The sequence below is a fragment of the Natator depressus genome, chromosome 5 (genome assembly GCF_965152275.1).
Source record: "Natator depressus isolate rNatDep1 chromosome 5, rNatDep2.hap1, whole genome shotgun sequence".
NCBI classification, from domain to species: Eukaryota; Metazoa; Chordata; order Testudines; family Cheloniidae; genus Natator; species Natator depressus.
Window position 1 is genome coordinate 116,802,205 of NC_134238.1, and position 8,269 is coordinate 116,810,473.

An 8,269-nucleotide genomic window follows, 5' to 3' on the forward strand; every position below is an offset into this window, starting at 1 on the left:
GAGTACTTGTGGCACCTTAGAGACTAAGCAATTTATTTGAGCATGAGCTTTCGTGAGCTACAGCTCACTTCATCGGATGCATACTGTGGAAACTGCAGAAGACATTATATACACAGAGACCATGAAACAATACCTCCTCCCACCCCACTCTCCTGCTGGTAATAGCTTATCTAAAGTGATCATCAAGTTGGGCCATTTCCAGCACAAATCTAGGTTTTCTCACCCTCCGCCCCCCCCCCCACACACACAAACTCACTCTCCTGCTGGTAATAGCCCATCCAAAGTGACCACTCTCTTTACAATGTGCATGGTAATCAAGGTGGGCCATTTCCAGCACAAATCCAGGTTTTCTCACCCCCCCACCCCCCTCCAAAAACCACACACACAAACTCACTCTCCTGCTGGTAATAGCTTATCCAAAGTGACCACCCTCCCTACAATGTGCATGATAATCAAGGTGGGCCATTTCCAGCACAAATCCAGGTTTTCTCACCCCCCCCCACCCCCATACACACACAAACTCACTCTCCCGCTGGTAATAGCTCATCCAAAGTGACCACTCTCCCTACGTTGTACATTGTGCACATTGTAGGGATAGTGGTCAATTTGGATAAGCTATTACCAGCAGGAGAGTGAGTTTGTGTGTGTGGTTTTTGGAGGGGGGTGGGGGGGTGAGAAAACCTGGATTTGTGCTGGAAATGGCCCACCTTGATTATTATGCACATTGTAAAGAGAGTGGTCACTTTGGATGGGCTATTACCAGCAGGAGAGTGAGTTTGTGTGGGGGGGGGGGTGCGGAGGGTGAGAAAACCTGGATTTGTGCTGGAAATGGCCCAACTTGATGATCACTTTAGATAAGCTATTACCAGCAGGAGAGTGGGGTGGGAGGAGGTATTGTTTCATGGTCTCTGTGTATATAATGTCTTCTGCAGTTTCCACTGCATGCATCCGATGAAGTGAGCTGTAGCTCACGAAAGCTCATGCTCAAATAAATTGGTTATTCTCTAAGGTGCCACAAGTACTCCTTTTCTTTCTGCGAATACAGACTAACACGGCTGTTACTCTGAAATGCAGCAAGAATAACCACTGAAGAAAACGGATGAAGAGCAGACATTTGGATAGATCTTGGCCATCTGGGACCCAGGAAAATACAAATGCATGTGGGTACCATGTGCCCTGGAAATGCCTTCAATTTGTAGCAGACATAATGAAAGCCAGACTTGGCCACTGTTACTGCCTGTTAAGTAGTATTCACTCTGCAAATAGCCCCACTGACTTCACTGGGACTACTCAGAAAATAAAGTACTATTCTAGATGAGAAATGATTCTAACATCTGTGCTTCTTCATTTCTTATTTTCTTAATTTCTGGGTGCTGAGCTCTAATGGTGCAGAACACAATACTCTTTAACACGGTGTTTCCCCATTCTATTCCTTACTGTAAGGTCCTTTCAAAGCAAACCATGAGGTTGTCTACATTGCAGCTTGGAGGTGTAATTCCTTGCTCAGTAGACATACATGACAAAGCTATTGCACTAAAAATAGTAGTGTGGTGGTGGGGGCATGGGTTAGCTACCCGAATATATTCCTAGGACCATGGAGAGAAGAGAATTACCCCTTCCAGCTGCAGTCTTGAGCCCTGGCCCTTTAAAATCCCTCCTTTCCTGCTGGGTTAATTCCACTGCATAACACTGAAAAACAGAGAGAGCACTGGAACCAAAAGGCACTAACAGAGCCAGTAAGATGCCAGGATCCCCCTTGGGAAGCACAGTGCCTACTCCTGGCTAGCATCCCTGTGGACAATAACCGCAGGAGATGGGTTCGGAGGGCACTGCCTAGCAGAACACAGAGCACTGAAAGCTGCAAACTAGCCAGCTGAGCAGGGAGCATACTGCACCTCTCCAAACATAGCAGACCTCCCTCACCGGTGTGCCTTGTTGGCACCTCCAACTACAGCAAAGCCCCTCCTTTCCCCTCCCCCAACACCTTTGCGAGTACAACTGAGGTTTGCAGGGCAAATCTTGCCCTAAGAATTTATTTTAGTAGGAGGAACAAAAGATCAGTAAAGGAGACAGCAGGGTCTCTCAAAGAACACAACAGACCGAAGAGCCACAGTAGATCGATAAAGTTATTCTTGGCAAAAATGGAGGTGGGGAAGGTACCTGCTATATGAAAGCAGTACACATTTCCCAGGGGAGGATGACAAAAATGGTATCCTGCCAGAACAGTATGTTGTCAACTTAGGAAGCTGAAGACAGATATTGACGCTGCTGGACAAAACGTGATCCACCTCAAAATTCCAATCACAGCAGCTTCATTCATTGATTTAAAACTTCATCGTAAGCATAGGAGGTGCTAGCGAAAGTTATTTTCATTCCGTACTTAAAATATATATCTAATTAAGACCCAAGAAACTATAAATTTGTAAAATTTTACTTCAGGTGTCCTATAGGAGCTGCCTCCTATGAACATCTGACAGAGTGCAGTACACACAAGATCAACAAAGAGGAAACAGAAGTGATCTTAGTGTTCCCAGTGGCCCAAATAGCCTTGGTTTCCAAAATTCATGAACATGTCAGTGGAGCCACCATTGTTCCTGGATCCAAGCCCAGATTTGTTATCCTGGGGTCCAGTTCTTCACCAGGATGCAAACAAGTTAAATCTAGCAACTTGGCATTTGAAAGGAAGTTTCTAGAACAAAAGGATTACTGTTCCGGTCTCCTTGAATTTGTTGCTATCTAGGACAAAATCAACAAACAGGAGTTACTCAAGGATCTGCTGTAAATTCAGGGCTTGGTGTAGAGTCAGACACATTCAGCATCAAGTAGCCAAAGTGTCTCATGTTCTGGAGTTTTTACAAGATGGTTTTCATATCTGGTTGAAGGCTAATATCTTAAAAGTACACATTGCTGCACTGTCTGCACTTTTGAGTGTATCCAGAAAATCTTCCTTGTCTAACTATAAGGACATACATCAATTCATTACAGTGGTTCAGCTATTGAATCTCCTACAGTGCAAAGAGCTCTGTATTGCAATTTGAACATTGTGCCCAATATCTTAACCCAGGTGCCCTTCCGTCCTATGAAATCAGCTTAATTGTATGACTTGACTATCAAAACCACCTTTTTGAACACTATCACTTCTGCAAGAAGAGTGTCAGAGATGTGAGCTTTGTCAGTTGATCCGTCCTGCTGCATCTTTCACAAAGACAAGGTGGTTATTGAGAACAGATTTATCCCCAAAGCAAATTTGATTTTTCTTCAAGCACAAGAGATCTCATTGCCTTCTTTTTGTCCACACCACACAAAGGAGAAGATACAGCATTTGCTGGATGTAATGCAAATCTTAAAGTTTTATCTGAAAAGAACTCTGAGGATAAGACAAACAACTTGAATGGTCTTATTTCATCCAAGAAAAAGATGTGCGAAGGCATCTAAATCATCCATCTCGTGGTGTACACACTGATACATTGCAGAGGCTCATAAAATGTTACGCATACAGGTATAAAAGGACTCAATCCTCCCTCGGCACCAGAACTCACTCAGTACACATGATGGAGGCTGCGAAAGAGCAAGCCCTTTATGATGAAATCTGTGTAGCTCCAGCTTGGTTATTCATGCATACATTTACCAACTTTTACAAGACAGATGTGGAATCTTCAGCTGATGCAGCCATTGGTAGGCAGGTCCTTCCTGCTGTGATTCCTTAGCACAAGAAACTCCTTTCTCCCAGTGACAAAATTCCTAGTGAGGGAACAAATAACTTCATTGTTGAGAAGTTCTCACACGGAAGATCTGTGGACCAAGGCCTGAGTGAAAATAGGAGATTTTGTGGTGGCTTTGCTGAAATTTTTTCCTTCTTCAAAAGAGATAGGTTCACATATCTGGCCCTCCCTGAAAAGGGGGAGATCCGTTAAACTTATGGTTAAAGTACTCTGCAGAAGTTACATTTTTCCTATTATTAATAATGTTCTCATGAGTATTATTTTTGCAAGGTTCTGATGCAGGATGAGAGATTCATTTTTTTATTTCACGGTCCAGAGGAAGCATCTCAAAATGGAAGGTGGGAGTCAGTCTTCAATAGATGTTGAAAAGTTGACTTAGGTATTTAAAACAGCATTAAACAGGTATTTTAAAAAGCCTGTCATTAATACAGAACTATAAACATCAGTACTGGGACTGATTTTATCTAGATATCATTGACCATGAAGAAGGACCATGCAGAGTTAGCTGATGCTATAAAACTGCAAGTGGGCAGCTGATGGAGAAGTGTGACCAGGTAAATTATCTGTTTATGCAAGATACATTCATGGCAATATGTCTGGGCTGAAAATAATAACAAGATGCCAGTAATCATGTATTGTGAAACACTGACTTAGACTGCAGTGAATAAAACTCAAATATTTGACACAAGGTACAATTCTTAAAAGCACCTACATAACTTAGGCATCTAAGTCCCATTTTCAAAAGGAACTTAAACACTGTGATGGGGTAGTTGGCCCCTTAAGGGTATCAGGAGCTGGTCAGTCCACACCACAGCATGCTCCTTTAGGGGTTTGAAAGGCCAGATAGATGTAGGGGGTTGGGGCATATAGCTAAAGCAAGCAGTCCCTGGAATGATGAGAGAAAAATCCCATCATTATATTGTTATGGGTCCAGGGCCACAGAGGGTGGGGCAAGGCTTGTCTCTCCACCCAGCTAAGTGCAGATGAGCTAGGAGAAGAGGACCTGCATAAAGGCGGTCTCCTCTCCCACAGCAGAGCAGACAGCAGGAGACATTAGCAGAGAAAGACTAGCCTGCTGAACATGCTGGAGCTGGACTAAGAAAAGGGGGCCCGCTGAGGGAGAAGCGGGCCGAGGCTCTAGATCTGGCTAACCCAGAACTCAGCTCCAGAGAGGAGATCTGAGGGCTCCTGCTTAAAAAGGAAGAGAGAATCTGATTAACAGAACCCAGCTTCCGAGAGGGCAGCTGACACCAGTTTAAGGAGAGAGTGAGGGACTAGTTCTTAAGCAGCAGCCCCAGCTCTCCTCTCTGGAGCTGGGCTCTAATGAGGGACTGAAAGGAATAACACAGAGAGGGAGCGGGGAAAACAGGCACTATTTACAAGTGCAGGAAAGAAGAATGTCCTGAAGGAAGGCGCCAGAGACTGCTCGCTGGACTGAGCCCAAGATTATGAATATCCCAAGGTGCATCTGAGTGAGCTCCTATCTATGTATATGGCTCTTGTGAAGAAATGAAACCCTTGGAAAGGGGGTGCTCTTTGATTAAAAAGGTCTATCTGGGTTAAGGGAAGTGAGGTAATGCTCACCCACACCCCATGCCTGACTGGAAAGGGGAGCACCAGGGTGACCACCACAGTACTTAGGCCTAGACTTGTAAAGGTATTTAGGGTGGCTCCACTCAGGGCTTAGGAGTCTAAGTTTCATTGAAAGTTAATGGAATTTCACTTCCTAAGGGACAAATTTTCAAAGGTATTTTGGTGCCCACTAGGAGTAAGGCACCTAGGCATTTTTGAAAATCCCACTAGGAGGCTCTCTGCATCATTAAGCAACTGAATACCTTTGAAAATCTGTCCCTAAGTCACTTCTGACATTGGCACTTACATACTTTTGAAATTGTACCCCCTTAGTGCTCACGAGTGATTTAACAAAGGAACCAACATTCTGGTCTGCTTCAGTAAAGGTAGGAATTTATTTTAGCATGATCTAATGGCATACTGGGCTCTCATTTGGAAAACTGTACCCCTATATTATACAAAAGACATATTTTCAAAACTATGCAGTTGTGACAGGCAGGACTACCAGCTGAATATATGGAGTGGTTATATTGATCACAGGAATTTTAGCCCTAAGAATTGGATGAACACCTATTTGAAATAAAACGGATAGCCTCTCAGTTGTTGATTTTTATCTAGCTGAGCAACAGTTGTATTAATCTCCTCCTTTAGGTGCAAAACTGACCTTCAACTAGGTGGGTAGGCACATACCATTCTCCATTTTTGTTCCTCCTTCTTTCGTTTTCTATATTGCACATATGATCTTGACATGGAAAATCAGCTTATTTTCGTCAACAGCTGTAGGATGCTGCTGTGGAAAATGACTGCTTATCTGTTGCTGCTAGCAGATCCTATTATTTGATTAAATATCAACTGGCTATTCTTCACTCCTGTGACTGCCTGTGTGCACTACATCCATCTTTCATCAAGGCTTTGTGACGCTCACACACACACACACGGGAAAGTGGTAGAAAGGGATCCTGGGGAAAACAAGACGAGAAAGCCTTTAAAAACACTGCTATTCTCCCTGGCAGAGATTATCTTTAAATTTCTTATCCTATTATTTTGTTCATGTGATCTACTGACTGTCTAAATGCAGTTCTATTCCTTGTTCATTACACCCTTTAGTACAGAGGTGGGGGAATGGGGCCAGGAGTTTGGTTTATTTAAATCTGGAGACATTGCATTAAGCTACTGCTTCTAGCGACAGGGTTTTTCAGGTGATACCTTGATTTGCCAAACATCAATCATCTTTCTGCATACACAGTGCACAAGTCAGAATTGGTGATGCCTACCCAAACCAAGGAAGAAAAAGCTGCAGAAAATTACCCTTTCCTACAGCATGATCTTGCCCTTCACCCCATCACATAACACAGCTTGTTACAGACTCATTATTCTCTGTCAGCAAAATGGAACGTGCTTCTCATTCTCCTCCTCTTCCCATACTAATATAGAATTTAGAAAAAATCCAGAATTTACATCAGATGCCAAAAATGCAAGATTGCCTGTCTTATAGCCAGAGCCAAAGTGAAATGTCATAAGATGATCTGAGGGTAAAGGCCACACCGTGCTATGCCATCAGCAAGTGTGTGGATAAGTGCTCTGAGCAGGGCTATGCCATCTACTCACAAACCTCTTGTTCCACAGACTTTGTATAAAATGCCATATTATGGCTACTTTGTCCTCCTTACGGACTTAGGGTTTTTGCAAGATCTGACAAAGACCCTAGAGCAGAGCCTTCAAAGGCCATGAGTGGGGTGGTTTAAGAAGTGCAATGCCCACCTAACCTCTTTCACCAGGGGTTTGGTTGAGAAGAGCCCAAAGATTGGTCTGCAGTGACAGGAAGAGGGTATGATCAGGGATGTACTGATTTGATCCATCCCTTCAGCAGTAGAAATTAACATGGCTTTTTTCCCTCTAATGAAAGAGACATGGACTTCATCCAATCTACCCCACCCATCACTGGAAAGCAGGTGATATACACAAAATACTCAAAGGAAGAGAAGACCCCAAACGTTTAGTGGTACAATTACTTTTCCCAACAGCTCATCTCCAGCAAACCTACTCCTTGTGTTTCTGCATACACAAATATGTACTACCTAGTCTACAATAGGACCTAATGCTTTTGAGATAAATTATGCTCTGTGTGGTCAAGAATGACCACAGGAGTGTGTGAGATGGTTATACTCAGATTGTGGAGATCCCTTTCTGGCTGATAGGATATGGAGGTGATGGTGGAACCATGACACCACTTTAACCATTCCCTCCGCTAGCACTAATGAAAGTGTGAGAATGGCACAAACACTCACACTCCCTGTGACAGTGCCCCCCATAAGGCTTTATGGAAATATGCTTATGAATGTATATATGACATAACTAGAATATGTTTTATGCTACATATGCGCCATGTAACATATCTCCTTAAAGGTTATGATCTATTCAATCTATTAATCCTATTTGTATGCATGTATCGTTTTTGCAGTCGAAGTAATGACTATTCGCTGTGTACTGGCTTGATTTTTAAGTAACCTTTGTAAAGTATTCGGTCAGCTTCTTGAGAAAGGAATGTGCAAATCAAGAAGCACTTAAGGGACAATGGATCTTGGAATGCTCCAATCCACATAAGAAGTCTACTTGAGGACGTTTAAGGTAGCATGTGATCCACGGCTGCTACTTGTAAAAAACTGAGTCATGCATGGACATGTGACTTGCCCCTGTGACTCCAAAACTCCATCTGGGAGCTGGAATTTGCATAGGAGAGAGGAGGGGGGCTCCACCCACAAGAGAAAGTCTATTTAAACCCCTGGGAAACCCCTCCATTTTGTCTTCAGCTGGCTAAAGAGAGAGCCTCCTCACCCCCAAGGATACCTGAAAGAAGCTGGAACAAAGGACAGTAACTACAGGGGGTGTGAGTGATTGCTGGACCCAGACTAGAAGGAGAGTAGTCTGTAAAAGAAAGCTTATTGGGTGAGGATTTTATCTGTATTCAGTTTTAT